Source organism: Lissotriton vulgaris, chromosome 7, assembly GCF_964263255.1.
Source record: "Lissotriton vulgaris chromosome 7, aLisVul1.2, whole genome shotgun sequence".
Lineage (NCBI taxonomy): Eukaryota > Metazoa > Chordata > Amphibia > Caudata > Salamandridae > Lissotriton > Lissotriton vulgaris.
In genome coordinates, this window is record NC_141695.1 from 207,968,241 (window position 1) to 207,984,413 (window position 16,173).

Below are 16,173 nucleotides of genomic sequence, written 5' to 3' on the forward strand. Positions count from 1 at the left end.
GGGGGTAGCAGAAAGCTTTGCGGGTGGGGAGGATCCTTTCCTGACTACCTGGGGGTCAAGGGGTCATGGCGATGGAGGTTTCCCGGGAAGCAGCCTGATTTTGGTTGTGCGTTGTAGGTAGCGGCATGCTTCGCATCGTGGCTCATTGGATGCGCGGGGAGGGCTTGTGGATTGGGCTAATCACATCAGGGTGGTGGCCGGTTGTGAAGGATTATAGCGGATGGTTACAGGTCTTAGTTTCCTGGATTTGTCGCATTGCAGGTTCCTCGGTGGGGGGTCATGTGAGCCGAGTGCAGGTGGCAGGTGCAGGCTACGACAGCAGGTATGATGGCGCTGCACGAGGGGTGAAAGTAATGAGGTGTCGCGGACTGACACAAAGGCATGGGTGGGGTATTTTGTCAAAGTCGTAGGGGGTGGTGGGGGTTTTTGGCAGAGGAACGTGGAGATGTGGAAAGGTGTTGCATTACCGCGCTGCGGTCTGTAAGCGCTGCATAATTTTAATCTCATTAGTTGCTGTATTTTGCGCATTTTCTTTTCGTTTTTATTTTCCTTTGTATTTTAACTGTGTACTGCTTGGGCTCTCCCCCCCCTCACACCTGCATTTAATTTTTGGAATACTCACCACCGTTTCGGTGGGCCCGGGTTCTGTGGGTGGTCCGGGGATCGTCTGGTGATCGGCGACCAGCGCCATCTTGGCTTGGGACCAGGCTTTTTCGGCGGGCGCCATCTTGGAGCGTCCATGCGCTCCTCCCTCCATTCCGGCGCCTATTTAAAGTCGTTCTCTCCCGCGCAGCGGGAACGCGCAGCTAGGACGCCGTTGCTTGCCGGAGTCTTGCCAGAGTCCTGCCCGTCTGCGCCCGTCAGCGTCCCGGAGGCGCTCGGGGCGACAGGGGGGCTCGGATACCCAGCATGTGTCCTCATGGATCACTCGTGCCGCGTTACACTTCTGGGGAGCTTCGCGCTCTCTCCACTGCTGTCAGTGGCTGCTGCATTGTCTTTCCAGGCCGTCACCATGGTAAGTCCATCTGCCCTGGTTGCGGCTGGCGCCCCACCCGAGCTCTGCCATTTTCCTCTGGCAGTAACACCGCCAGCGTGGGATATCTCTGCATGCTACTAAACACCAGATCGGCGTGCAGACATGCACAAGACATCTTTGAGCTTCTTGACACGGCTAAACCACTGTGTCTTATGCTTACCGAGACATGGTGGGGAGAACTTTCGAACCCAGACGTGGCCATGGCTATCCCGCCTGATTATAACATTTACAGGAAGGACAGAGCTAGGGCGGTGGAGTGGCTCTGGTGGTGAAGAAAGGCACAGCTTGTACTATCTTGCCAGTGGAGGACATTCGTGGCTCAGAGTCCCTTGCTTTCTCTATCGCTTTGGCTCCGCATCAATCAGTCAAGGGATTATTGGTCTATAGACCGCCCGGTCCTCCCGGAACGTTCTTTGAAGACCTTGACTCCGTCCTGGTGGGACTGGCCCTGAAAGCAGAACACTGCATCGTAGCCGGGGATTTCAACTTTCGGATGGATGATCCATCTGACGCGGCCACTATTAAAATCTCTGAGGCCATGGCACCGCTGGGATTGCTCCCCTATCTGCAGGGGCCGCCGCATGACAAGGGGCACACTCTCGACCAGGTTTTCTCGACATCTCCCCTTGAGGCGCTAGAGATTATTCCGGTACTATGGTCAGACCATCTGCTTGCCAAATTTTCTATCAAAGGCACAGTTAAACCGCCTGTTGCCGCCCCACAGCAGCAGGGTCGAACCCATAGGGCTTACCATCGAGTGACCCCTGAGATGCTGGCTCAGGCTGCCCTGGATCATCCCTGCCCCCTCTCGGGCGACCTGTTGAAGGATCTGGAGTCCTTGCAGACGTGGCTCTCAGACAGGCTTAACGATCTTGCCCCGGAACTGGCCCCCCGCCTTACTCCAAAACGGGTTTCCGCCCCCTGGTTCACCGCTGCACTGTCGGCTAAGCGGCAGCAGTGCAAGGTGGCCGAAAGAGTTTGGCGGGTAAAATATGACCTGGAGGCTAAGCTGACTTATAAGAGGGCGGTTAAAGACTATCACCGGGATATTCTCCTGGGCAAGAAGGCCTACCTAGCAGGGAGGATAGAAGCTGCCTCCAACTCCTGCAAGGAGATTTTCTCTATAGTTAGAGAATTTATCTCTCCACGGTCCAACATCTCTGAGGAGAGGCCCTCTGATTCCTGGGCCTCGGATCTGGCTAGTTTTTTTACAAGCAAGATCCTACTCATACAGGATTCTTTCCCATCGGCTGTACCCGCGGGGCTGATTAATTCTGAGGCCTACCGATCGACCCCGGCCTCGCCAGGTGTGACGCTGGGCGAGTTCCCACCTACATCTGCGCCCGCGTCTTTAGCACTTATGGGCAACTTGAAATCAGCCTCGCCCTTGGACCCGTGCCCTGCTAAAATTCTGGCGAAATTGGCCGAGGTGATTAATCCGCTAGCTAACCCACTACTGAATCTCTCGCTGAGCCAGGGAGTGGTTCCGCAGGCTTGGAAGCAGGCAATGGTCATCCCGCTGCTCAAGAAGCCTGGTCTGGATCCAAAGGCCCCAGTTAACTACCGGCCTATCTCCCTGCTGCCTGCTCTCACGAAAATTGTAGAAAAGCACGTGCAGACGATGCTATCCAATTTTCTAGAGACGAATGAGATTCTGCATGCCACCCAGTCGGGCTTTCGTCCAAATCTTAGCACGGAGACTGCGCTCCTCGAGGTCTCAGAAACCATCAAAGGGGTTCTGGACACTGGGGGTAAAGCCATGCTGGTGATGCTGGATTTGTCGGCGGCCTTCCACACCGTCCCCCATGATGGCCTGCTCACAAGACTCAGTGAGATTGGACTACGGGGGACGGTGCTCAGCTGGTTTTCGTCCTTTCTAGCCGGCCGCCGGCAAACGGTCTGGGCCTCGCCAGATTCCGCCGTGATGCCGCCCCTGGGAGTGAGGGTCCCTCAGGGCTCTATTTTGAGTCCGACCCTCTTTAATATCTTCATGACCCCTTTGGCGGCGTTGGCGGAGTCGTTTGGGGCCCGGATCGTATCCTATGCAGACAACACCCAGCTCCTCTTCTCGTGCAAGAGAGGAGGAGACTTTAATGGGGAGAGTATCCCGGATTGCCTTGGGGCTGTGTTCCAATGGTTCCAACTGAACAGCCTCAAGTGCAATTCCGATAAGTCCGAGGTACTCTTCTTTGGGTGTGACACGGAGCCAGACTGGCAGGCATGGTGGCCTACTGGTATGTTCCCCCCCACTTGTTCATCCCAAATGGCCAAGAACTTGGGGGTCAAAATGGACAAGGGGTGGACTATGAAGTCCCAGATCCTGGGGTTGTGGGCACCTGCTTCGGCCTCCTTAGGATGCTGCGGAGGTTTCTTCCCCTCTTGTCGGAGGAGCAAAGGAAGCTGACTGTGCAGGCCCTGATAGGCTCTAGGTTAGATTATTCAAACGTTCTGTACCTGGGTCTACCAGAGTACCTGCTACAGCGGCTCCAAGTTGTGCAGAATGCAGCAGCGAGAGCGATCTTTGGCCTGAATAGACGTGCTAGTGCAGCGGGCTTACTGCAGACCCTGCATTGGCTCCCAATCCGCAAGCGGATTGCCTTTAAGGCTTTGACCTTGACATACAAGGCCCTTCATGCGACGGGAGCTAAGTACCTCCAAAAGAGACTTGCCTTCTATCGGCCGGCTCGTTCTCTGAGGTCAGAATCCCTGTTTTTAGCGACTGTCCCACGAGTGAAGAGAGCGCGCCGGGGAGGTCGCTCCTTTGGACTACTGGCGCCACAGCTTTGGAATTCTCTGCCTCTTATACTGCGGGGAGCTACCAGCCTACTAGCTTTTAGAAAAGGCCTCAAAACCTGGCTGTTCACCCAGTAGGCCTTTTTTGCTTGTTCTGTTCTTTTTAGCTGTGATATCCTCTCTTTTAATGTGTTATGTTAGTAGACCGCAGCCCTCCTTTGTAAAAAGCGCCGGGACACTCTTTTTGAGTAGCCGTGCGCTCTACAAAAGCCATTATAACATAACATAACATAACATAACAGATTCTGACAGGGGGAAGCAGGTGGCTGACATGGGTGGACATTGTCTGGATAAGTGAGCAGGATAGGGGTATAGAGCGGCGGTGTTATACTGTCTATGAGTTTTTTCCGCTGCGCTGGGCGCTTGGTACTGAACACTCTGGAGGCGGGAGTTTATGGTTCAGAGGGAGATGCGGATAAAATGGGGGGCTGTAGGGGGGCAGGTGGGGTTGCGTTGGGCGGTGGGTGGTGCCCAGTTGGGGCGCGGGCATTTCGAGCAGACAGCGGCGGTGCGATACAGTTGTGACAAAGGTGTGCCCGGACATTGGGGCAGTGGGGGCCGGGTAGCGGCATTATTAGTGTTGGTGTGATTGTGGGGGCACTGGGGTGTGTGTCAAACATAATGTATTGAGAGTGGAGGACATTGGGGGGGTCGCTGTTTTCCTTCAGAGGGGGAGAGGCGTTTCTCCTGATTTCATTGGCCTTGGGCGTTGGCTGGCTGTGTTTGTGGCAGGGTTATCGTGCGGAGGCGTATGGTTTCTTGGGGTCCTGGGGGGGGGGGGGCTGCTGACTCGGGGTGCCGGGAGTACAGTATGGGCCTGTGGCGAGAAAGGTACTTGGGGCATGGGTTTTTTGCAGAGGTGTTAGGACGACTGTCATACTAGGGATGGGGACCACGATGCATGTCTTGCGGGACTAATTTTCCTTTTCTACCATTAGGAGCTGGAAGTTGAGTGGGAACCAGGGCAGTCGACTGGTTGGGGTGGTTTTTCTCACGGCATTAGGATGGCACAAGAGGCACTAGCGGGTGTGTAGGCGTCCCTGGGGGGGGGGACCGCTATTGTGGGCTGTGAGATGACGGGGAACCAGTCAAATGAAATGGTGGGGGGGGTTGTTTGTGCCAGTACGATGGCCGTTGGGTCACAGGAAATATGGTTGCCCTGATTTGAGGATACATGAAGGGGAGAAGTTTTACTGGGATATGTCAGGTCTGGCGTTATCCCGGGGATGCTGGCGGGGGATGTGTTAATGGTGACTGGAGCAGGGGGCATCCTGGTCAAGCGCATGGTTGGTGCTTGGGGGATGATGGTCTGGGGGGTTGAGGATTTGGAGGTCCAGGCCATGGCGCTCTGGTGATGGGACTGTTTGGGGGAGAATGAAGGTGGGGCCCCCTTTTTTCAATGGGAGGCACCTGTCCCGGTCCATGGATGGTCGGGGATGGTTATTCACTTACACTAGGACAGAGGTGCAGATAGTGGATGGTTGTCCACGGGGGCGCCTCGCTTGGCTGGAGTTTGGCCCGACAATTGTTCTGTGTACGGGATGCAGGCCCGGGTGGTGAATAGTCGTTCACTGTGTGTAGTGGGATCTACCCTAAAACATCTGACGCTCGGGGATGTGAGAGACGAGGTGGGGATGACTATGCAGGAGTCTTGATTCTTATCAAAGACCAAGAGTTTTTCACACTGAGATCATATGTTCATCTGAAGAGAACATCATGCTTTAGAGTTCTTCTTTGTCATCAGGAATTTCTACGGTTAAGTATTCCTTAAAGGTATGGTTCAATCACATATAGAAGGCGAACAGACTTACACGCTACTCAGCGCTGGTGGGGGCACTGGTTTATGGACCAGGAGCAGTCTACACATCTTATTGTTTATCAGGGGATGCAGTGGACGGATGTACAAGGGGTGGATGGTCGTTCACCTCAAATGTGGGGGGGGGCACCTTGGATGGCCCAATAGATTGGTCCGGGACAGTTGCTCGTTTTTGCTGAGCAACAGTACAAGTGGGGAACGGTTGTTTGCCGCGAGGGGGGTGCAAATATACAATGCAGGAAGATATAAGAGATGAAGTGAGGATGTACAATCAGGAGTTTGATGCTTAATTAGGACCTAAGTTTGTTCACATTGGAATCCTATGATCATCTGCAGACACGTTACGCTCTAGAATGCTTCTTGGTCATCAGGAACTTCTAATCTTAAACATTTGTAACAGAGGTGATGCCATTACATATAGAAGGGGAACAGAACTTGAATGCTACACAGAGTTGGGGGGGGCACCTTTCTGGACCAGGAGCGGTCACAAACCGGCATTGTTTATCGAGAGATGCAAAGGACGGATGTACAAGGGGTGGATGGTCGTTCACCTCGGAGAGGGGGAAGGGCGTCTTGGGTGGCCAATAGATTGGTCCGGAGAGGTTTGCTGGTTTTGCTGGGGCACAGGTACAAGTGGTGGACGGTCGTTCGCCACGAAGGGGGGGGGGGTGGGGGGGGGGGGCAATTGTCTCTGGGTCAAGGATTGGGCCCGACTAAAGTTTGCATGTACATGGGACACAGGTCCAGGTGGTGACTGGTTGTTCACGGTGGGGGAGGTGTCTTTCCGCGGACAGGGTTTTGGCCCTGCAAGATTACCGGTTCCACGAGATGCAGGCCAGGTGGTGGATGGCCGTTATCCGCGGGGGGCAACTTTTTCAGTCAAATGATTGGGCACGAACATGTTGCTGGTTTATACAGGCATTGGTACAGGCAGTGGATGGTCGTTCACCGCGTTGGGGGCGCCGGTTATGGCAGGGAGTGGCCCCATGGGATGTTATTTGCTTACCCGGCAAGCAGGTACGGCTGGGGGGATGGACAATCACCGCGTTAAGAGCATCTTTTCTGGTTGGGGTTTTATGTTGGGGTTTTATGCAGGGGACGCATGTTTAGGTGGATTGTCGTTCACCAGGTGCTGCAGAGTGGAGCAGCCTTTAGGCGCATAGGACTGAAGGGCATGTGGGCCCGTTTGGATGGACACCTTTCACGATTCCCGTGTGTACCATCAATGGTACTATGCTGCAGGACACAGGGTGAGGTGGTGGATGGTTGTTCACTAGGAGGCTGCAGGGTTGGCGGGCAGGAAGCGAAAGGTGCCCAGGACAGTGAGGGGGGGGGGGAAGGTAACCGCCCTACGGGGGTTTCCTGGTTGGCGGTACTTTGGAGGGGTGGGGAGTCACATACAGGCGAATCCACCCCTCGGGTGGGGGGAGAACGATACACAGGTGACTGATAGCGGGGCACGGGAGGCAATGAGCAATAAAGGCAAAGTCAACAGAGGATGCTTGGATTGCAAGTGAAGGCGAGAATGGGGAAAGGAAGGAGGTTATCGAGTGAATGGGGAAGAGTCAAACAGGTGAGATGGTTTTGAGAAGGCAGAATGGAGAATGCCTGGGTATGGGGTTGGGAACGTATATTTCTTGCATTGATATACTGTTAATAAGTCTAAATGATTGCAACCTTGCCCTAATAAAATGGCCTTTTACGCTTCAAGTAACAGCGTGGAGTGTAGTTATTGTGCGATAAATACAGCAAATAATTGCAGAGTGAGTGCTGTATTTGATGCACCCGCATGTCAGTGATCCAAGAATAAACTCCTAAAGGTTCAATGACCATGAGGCACAGGGCGATTTCTTTCTGTACGTGAAGGCCATATATGATTTATCTCCCCTGAATTGTTATGCTTTGCATAGAGCTCCCAGGCAGGCAAATTTAGTGATGCGTGCCCCATCCTAAATTGGGTGGGATGACGGCCACTATGACATCAGGTTCCGAAGGTGGAGCCAGAAGAGGCTCAACTATTTAAATCCCAGCGTTTTCCTGACTCAAACTCAATAGGGGAAAGGTGAGCTTGAGGAGAAGGAAATGCAATGAGTCCGGTGAACCGACCTGAACTCCCCATCAAGTAAGTATTCCAAGACTGACATGCTTCCGACTTGTCATGGAGACCCACTGAGACTTCTGAGGTGAGCTTTGCCTCAGTTAAATCAAATACAGTGGAAGTAGTGGGAATTAATATAAGTACATCAAACACCATGAATAGGTTTAACATCTATTTGTATATGCTCTTTTCTCTTAGGGTACAATAAGTCCAAAATGGAATAATAGCTCGGTAACATAAATTTGTGCACTTAATAACATGGATTACTATAAATCAAAAACGTTGAAGTTGCACATTTAATAACATTAATTAACACTAATCAAAATCTTGTAGTAGTCAAAGCTCTGTGTTGCCAACACATGTTTCGCGGACTGCTTTCTATACTTCTTCAGGGCAAAATCAAGATCATACCCCAAATCTATTTTTTTTTATAATAAATTTTTTATTGAACATAGCAATGGATAATCAATGGTACAAAGCATCTTTTCAATTTTCATTTTCAATAGTTAAAAAGGCTTAAAAACAGCAAAAAAATAAATAAATATATATATATATATATATATATATATATATATATATATATATATATATATATATATATATATATATATATATATATATATATATATATATATATATATATATATATATATATATATCAGACATGAGACACAAAAATTAGGAAAAGGAGAAGAAATTCATCAAGCACAGAAAGGGAATACAAACAACAATTTTATAAAGAAGGGTCTGTGCAAAATCCGCAATCTATAAAGTGACACTGCAAAAAAGTGCAAAAACCTGCAATAAAGTGCTACTGCATGTGCAAAAAGCTATAATAAAGTGAAATCTAAAAAAGTGCTATTGCAGTCAAATGTATAGACCCTTTCCTTATCTCCATCCTTCTTATGCAGCTCATCCCTCCTTTAATTGTTCCAAATCCCCAAAATACTTCCAGTTCCTTTCAAACCTCTTAATAGAACCTACTCTGCCCGCGTATGCTTTTTCAAAGAGACAGGTTCTCCTCATCCTATTGAACCATTTTATCAGTGATGGAATTTCCCTTGATTTCCAATTTTGTAGTAATAAAGAGCGAGCGACCGCACATGATATAAATATAAATACCTCTTCGGATTTGTTGAACCTGCTCCTATCCTTGCTTATGCCAAACAAGGCCACTTCCACCATAGGTGAAAATGATTTTCCAATGGCCAATTCAATTTCCGCAAATATCTCTTTCCAGAAAGACTCCAACATCGGGCAGGCAAAAAAGATATGATACCATCCTCCCTGACCATGTGCTAAGCATCTAAAACACTTGTTTTCTGTTCCAGGAAACATTCTTTCCATAGCCTCAGGCGTATAATAAGCTAGCCAACGAGACAAGAAGGCCATCCTCTTATAGTTGGCAGCGCGCAAAGATTTGTTTCTCAGTAAACAGAGAGCCTCCCAATCTTTCAAGGAGAAAAAGGACTGGGTCGAGAGACTTACTTTATTCAAATGTTTATCGATCAGTGGGAATTGACCAGAGCAATGGAGCAATTTATACCACTGCCCTATCCCGCTGCTCTTCCTTCCGTAAAGGGTATTTAGTAAGTTATTAGGGGCATTCAACAGACCACTTACCTCCTTTTTAATAAAATAAATTACCTGTAGATATTCAAAAAAAGACGGTCGCCTTAGAATGTTCGTTCTAGTTATCACCTCTTGCCAACTAATAACCCTATTTTAGACTAGCAAGTCTCTCAATTCCCGAAACCCACACAAATCCCATTTTTTAATCTTAGACAAACTTAATGGAAGGCCTATTTTACTACATTCGGACAAACTTAAATACTGGGAACCATCAGAACCATGTTTTTTAAAAAGCAGCAACAAGCGTGTTGTATATTCTTTCAACGTCTTATACCTCGATTTTTTAGGAAGCTTTGCGGTCTTTAAAAAAAGTGGGATTTGGGAACCTGCTTCTTGAACCATCTTCTCCCCAAAAAAATTATCGCTTGTCTGATAAACCCTCAAAAGACCTGCCACTATATCAAAAAAGCAGCTTCGTAATATGTCCTTAAGTGGGGTAACGCTAACCTTCCCTGATCTATTGAGAGTTGTACCGCCGGGAGCTTAATTCTAGGAGTTTTATTGCCCCAGATAAATCCTCTTAACATTGTTTCTAATTCTTTGAAAAAAGACAGATTAATTTTTATCGGTACATTAGTAACCAAAAATATAAGTAAAGGCAGAACTGACATTTTAATGGTTAAAATATCAAACCCCAAATCTAATATGACATCAAAATCACAGTCCATATACTATAACTGGGGACGCATCAAAAATGCTTTAATGTTTAATGTTTATAGTTCTAAGCCTAAGATGACACAATCATTAATAGGACTTGGTACATCTCGGAGTACTTAAAGGTGAAATTGGAGTAAAAAACATAAAAAATTAACAGTGCGTTCCACTTGGCTTCTTAGAATAATATGTGGTAGAGTTTAGTCCACAGTTAAACTCAAGTGAACACATATAAACTTTGAAATATTGACAAAGAATAATTCTGCACATCCCCGCCTGAACCTCTTGCACATTGAGCAAAAAATCAGAAACAATACTCTTCAACACTGGGGCATTCAGTCTGTTGGTCTCTCTAAACTGAAATGACTGGGAAAGAAGTGAGGGGAACAGAATAAAGTTGAAGGCATCATAAGCGCGGATGAGAGAGGATGAATGCATAAATAATTGTTTCTCATGCACGCATTGTGGCTGTAGGAACAGAGATCTGTTCAGGTATTGTAAATATAGCCTTGAGTTCACTGACCTGTATGAACCTACTCTTAAAACCCTCTTTCTGCGTGTCCTGGCCTGAGCACGCCACACGATGACATTTAGGCAACCAGCCTGCTCTGGCTCCAAAGGCAGCTGAAACTGCCTATTCTGTCATTATCTGTATGTGACCCATAGTAGGAACCTGCAACGTTAACGATCCATCCGGTTCTTCACAAGAGGCATCAGACGCCATGTTCTTTATATTGTCCATCTTTAGCGCCATCACTGTATGCCTGGCTGCAGCATCAGAACTTAATGCAGCTTTACTTAAATGCACCCTGCATGGGCATCTCCAGAGAAGGGGGGCTTGGGGGAGGGAGCTGACGGAAGGGAGGTCTCCTCCCCCGGGCAGTTTGGGAGGGCTGCGAGGGGTTCCTTCTAGTAGTTGCCAGAACGTTCTGGACTTGGGCTGGCCTAGTAGAACTGGCCAGCCCAATTATAAATTCCTGTGTCCCCGCCTCCTAGCCACCATTTTAGGTTTGGTGACCTGGTGGCTAGGAGGGCATTTAGCGTTTTTTGTGTATAGTGAGTTATTTGGTGCTTTTAGGTACTTTCATTAGTGTTTCCTGTGGCGGTTTCTATTGCTCTTATGGAGGACTATCGTGTCTTGGAGGCCATGAGGCTGCTGTCGGAAGCAGGTCGCATGGACTTGTTGGGTGGAGGGGGGCCGGCGTGCCCCCAGCGCCAGGCCTCTGTCGGTGTGTCCGCTGCTGTGCTGGCATGTTCCTCGCCTAAGAAGAGGCGTTCAGGCCAGGTAAGCGAAAGGGGCCGGTCCCGTACGAGGAAACCGGCCCCTTCTCTGCAGGCGGGTGTGGCAGGAGGGGAGGGGGGAGCTCCGGTGGCATCCGGCGCTCCCGCGGTATGCGCGACTGAAGCGCGACCGGCCCCTGTTGTGCGAGCTCGGGTGGCGGTTGGGGCGGGAGGAGCTCCGGCGGTCTCTGCCAAGGCTCCTGTGCAGTCGGTGAGGCAGGCGTGCCTTTGTCTTCCTCGGCGGTGCGGGCGGGAGGTGTTGTGAACGTTGAAACGTTTGCTGCGGATTTTCATTCAGCGGCCAAACGTGGGAGGGGGGGCGGAGAGGGAGCAAGAAGCGCTCCGCATCCGACCCTCTAGGGGAGCGTCCCTTGGAGCCTAAGTTCGTTGTTGCTACTTGAGGAGCTCGCAGAGGTTCAGTGCAATTCGCAGATTGTCATGGTGCAGTCCAGGGGCATGTGGAGTCTCAGTTACATGTGTCAGAGCGGGTTGTGGCAGAGACACAGCTTAACTTGGACACAGGCGCCCGGATTTTATTAACCCCTCCTAGTCTTTTTGTGCCTGGGATACGTGCTGTGGATGGTAAGGTGTCAGGCCGGTCTGTAGCAGGTGGGTTGGAGAGACTTGGGGGTTTTGAATCTCATGCTGGCCAGGTTTATTCTTCACATGATGTTGGTATTGAGCAGGGTGAGGTGGGGGTAATGTGGGCAGCCCTTTACTGTTTTCTACTCCTGGTTCTTCAGTGGGTGCTGCTTTGTCTGTGGGGGGGGGGTTCCAGGGGAGAGGGAGAGTGGGCCCAGATGGGTGAAGGGGGTTCTTTTTCTGCTGTTGCTTTGGGGCAGGAGACTTCACGGTCAGGGGGCTTTGTATTTTCTGGTTTTCAGGAGGTGAATGACCTTTTTCAGAGGGAGGACAGGAGGGTATCACAGGTGGGCCATGGAGCTTTTCCTGGTGATATCAATGCAACAGGACCTGTGCCTGGTCCAGGGTTGGCGGGGATTGAAAGGGCAGTTGTGCATAATCCTGTAGGGGTTTGCCAGCCTGGTGTAATGGGTGCAGGGGGTGTGGTTTTCCCTGGCACGGTGTCGGTGCATGAAGGGGGTTTCAGGCAAGTGAGTGGTGGGCCTGTACAAGGGGCTAGGGGTGCGGTCCCATGTTGGACTGGGGATACAAGAGGCCCTTATTTTATGTTTGGTTCTCCTGGGTGGGAACATTTTGGTACTGCTGGTTTGGCGCAGCAGAGTTTTCAGAAGAATGGTGAGGGTCATGAGTGGAGGGCAAGGGTTCCTGTGCAGGCTTCTTCTTCGGAGGTGGCGGTGGATAATTTGGATTGGAGTGAGGATGAAGAGGTGATAGGTGACTCCCCAGTCAAGGAGGTACCTTTGAGAGTTGGTGTTCGAGGGCGTTCTTTAGATAGGTGTCAAGTGTTGAATGTTAGTTCTAATTTTCGGGTGACAGAGTCCGGTCTGGTTGTAGTATCTAGGAACCCTAGCACACCAGTCCAAACTTTTTCTTTTCAGGAAAGGGATAGGTGCGGCGGTCCAGACTTGGCAGGGCGCGGTCCAGTCCAATTTCGCCGAGGTGAAGCGAGGAGAATGCCTAGCGCGGCCCTCTCTGTTCCACCGAGGGAACCCGCCGCGGTCAGCACACGAGGGTCCGGCGTGACCCCGCTGGCCCCAACGAGTAGCAGGTATAGGTGTCCTACCTTACCGGCGGCTATGGAGCCACAGAGTCAACGCAAGGGGAGTTACAGGCGGGTACAGTCTGCTCCCCCCCCCTGGAGGTTCTTCACAAACATTAAAGTGTTCTGTTGTTGATACCGGGTTAGGTAAGACCCGTGGTGATGTGTTGCCTACTGGTTTTGATTCGGTGGTACTGGATTATGACGAAGATAGTCCAGAGGAAGGAGAATTACGGGACGTGGAGGGGGGGGAACCCTCTCATGTGTCTGGTAGTGTTTTTCAGGCTCCAGGGGTGCAAAGTCAAGTGCAAGTGAGAAGAGAGCAAGGCCCGTCGGTCAGGGCGCCTCGCAGACGGGATACATTAACTTCAGCACCACGGGCGGAGCCTTCGAGAGTGGTCTCTTTGTTACCAGGTGAGCAATTAGCTGCACAGGCCAAACCTACTATGGTGTCTGTGGGCACAGGAGGGGAAAGCAATGTTGGTATTGGTGAAGGGAGGTTGCTGAAAGGACGTTATGTTAAAGACACCGCTGTGGGCACTGATGATGTTTTGGAAGTCACAGGTAAAGTGGAGAGTGGTACTAGCACTGATGCTACTAGTGCAGTAAAAGAGCCATTGGCCAGCAAGGAGTTGAAAATTAAAAAGTTGCCTTATATGGGGGTTACAAAGCCTTTGGGTGCACATTTGATGTTGGCTACAAAAGAACGTATTTGGAACGGTGAGTATGTTGAACTTCTTAAGCTGCTGCACCGGGAAGTCCGGTCAAAAGAAGGGTCTAAGGAAGAGGAGTTTGAGTTGGCAAAACGTCCTAGAGTTCCTTTAAACATTGAAAATTGAACGGCTGCATTTCTTATTTATGCGAGTGTATACTGTGAAAAGTATCCAGAGCGCAGCGTGTCTCTTTTTAAATACATGGATGTTATACGCAAGGCGCAGAATACGGGAGGGGGGTTTGCTTGGTCACAGTATGATGAGGAGTTCAGGGCCAGGATGGCTTGGGATCCGGAGGCCAAGTGGGGGGAACTGGACAATGACTTATGGCAGCATACCATGGGATCTGCATCGGGGGGTAAGACTATTTTTACGTCAAGTGGTTTCCCCTTAATTTACCGGCCCTTTCAGGGCAAACCCACCCGGGGAGGGGTGGGAGCTACTTCAACCACACAGTCTGGAATGGGCACATGCTGGGAGTTCAACAAGGGATCTTGTAGCAGAGAGTATTGTAAGTTTAAACACGAATGCTCTGGCTGTGGTAGGCGACACCCATTGTACAGATGCTGGGATAACAAGCCAGCAGGAAGTCAACAGGGGAAACAGGCAGGTGCAGGTGGCTCGGGGACGCCTCAACAGTTTTCAGGGGGAAGGGGATCCAGAGGTACTCAGGGTGTTGGGCCCAAGGGCTCATACACCGGTTAAATTGGAGAGGTTGCGCCTTGCACTTCAGGATTATGAGGATGAAGCTGTAAAGAAAAAATTGTTGGATGGTTTTGAATTTGGTTTCAGGTTGGGTTACATGGGTTCCAGACAAAGGAGATGGTCTACTAATTTGAAATCAGCGTCTGAGCATGGCGCGGTGGTGCAAGACAAGTTAAATAAGGAAGTCCATGAAGGAAGGATGGCTGGCCCTCTTCATGATTGGCCGATCCTTAATTTGATAATATCACCTATTGGAGTGGTCCCGAAGAAAGATCCGGGACAATTCAGGCTTATTCAACACTTGTCATGGCCGGAAGGGTCGTCTGTCAATGATTTTATTGTCCCAGATGCTGTTTCAGTCTCTTATTCCTCAGTTGACGTGGCCATGTCACTTGTTGTGACCGCGGGCGCAGCTGCTGAGATGGCCAAGTGTGATATAAAGTCTGCTTTCCGGCTGCTGCCTGTCCATCCGGATGATTGGTGTCTCCTAGGTATACATTTTTCAGGAAAATGGTATGTGGACAAGGCATTGCCGATGGGTTGCTCCATTTCATGTGCTCTCTTTGAGTGTTTCAGTACTTTTTTACAATGGTACTTTACTCATCAGTCCTGTCACTCACTGGTAACACACTACCTAGATGACTTTTTCTTTGTCGTGTCCCCGGGCTCCACGGAGTGCCAGTCTGCTCTGGACACTTTCCAAGGGCTCATGGAGGATCTGGGAGTTCCTTTGGCTCCTGAGAAAACTATGGGTCCTGCCACTGTTTTGTCCTTTTTGGGAATTGAAATTGATTCGGTGGCAATGCAAGCTCGCCTGCCTGAGGATAAAAAAGTGAAAATGCTGGAGTTGCTTGAAAACATGTTATCAAAAAGGAAAGTGTTGGTGAAAGATGTTCAGGTGTTACTAGGCCATCTCAATTTTGCCTGTAGGGTCGTGAGAGCAGGAAGGACTTTTTGTCGCAGGTTGGGCAGGGCTCTTGCAGGTCAACATTTGCCTCACCATCGTGTTCGCTTGTCTGCTGGAGTCAAGGAGGATTTGAGAATGTGGAAATGTTTTCTCTCTTCTTTTAATGGTGTTCCTTTGGTTCGGGACGTTGACTTCCAGTGGGATGTGCAAATGTTTTCGGATGCAGCTGGCAGTGATGGTTTTGGTCTGTATTGGAATGGAAGATGGTGTGCGGAACGTTGGCCGGATGAGTGGTTGAATGGTGGTCGCAGCATTACCTTTTTGGAGCTTTTCCCTTTGCTGGTGGCTTTGACCCTGTGGGGGGAGGTCTTGGCACACAAGAAAGTGCTTTTTCGTGTGGACAACATGGCCGTGGTGGAGATTGTTAATCGACAGTCTGCAGGGATGAACAGGTCTTGAAGCTCATGAGAGTCTTCGTGCTGGTTTGAAACACAACATTCACTTTCGTGCTTTGCACATTCCTGGTGTGGACAATGACATTGCGGATGCTCTGTCTCGTTCACAGTGGGGGAGATTCCGTGGACTGGCGAGGGAGGCAGACAGAGCACCGACCCCGATGCCGATTCATCTGTGGCACGTAGGCAATGTCGAGTCTTACAACTGGTGGTAGGTTCTTTGTCTGTGTCTACGCGTTCTGCTTATTCTCTGGCCTGGAGGGAGTTTCTGGAGTCAGGCGCTTGTAGGAGTGAGGAGGTTTGGCGTCGTTCCGATGTGGTAAATTTAAATTACCTATACTTAATTTATGCGGTAAAGTTCAATAAGAATAACTCAGTCACAAATAAGAGACAGAATCCGTG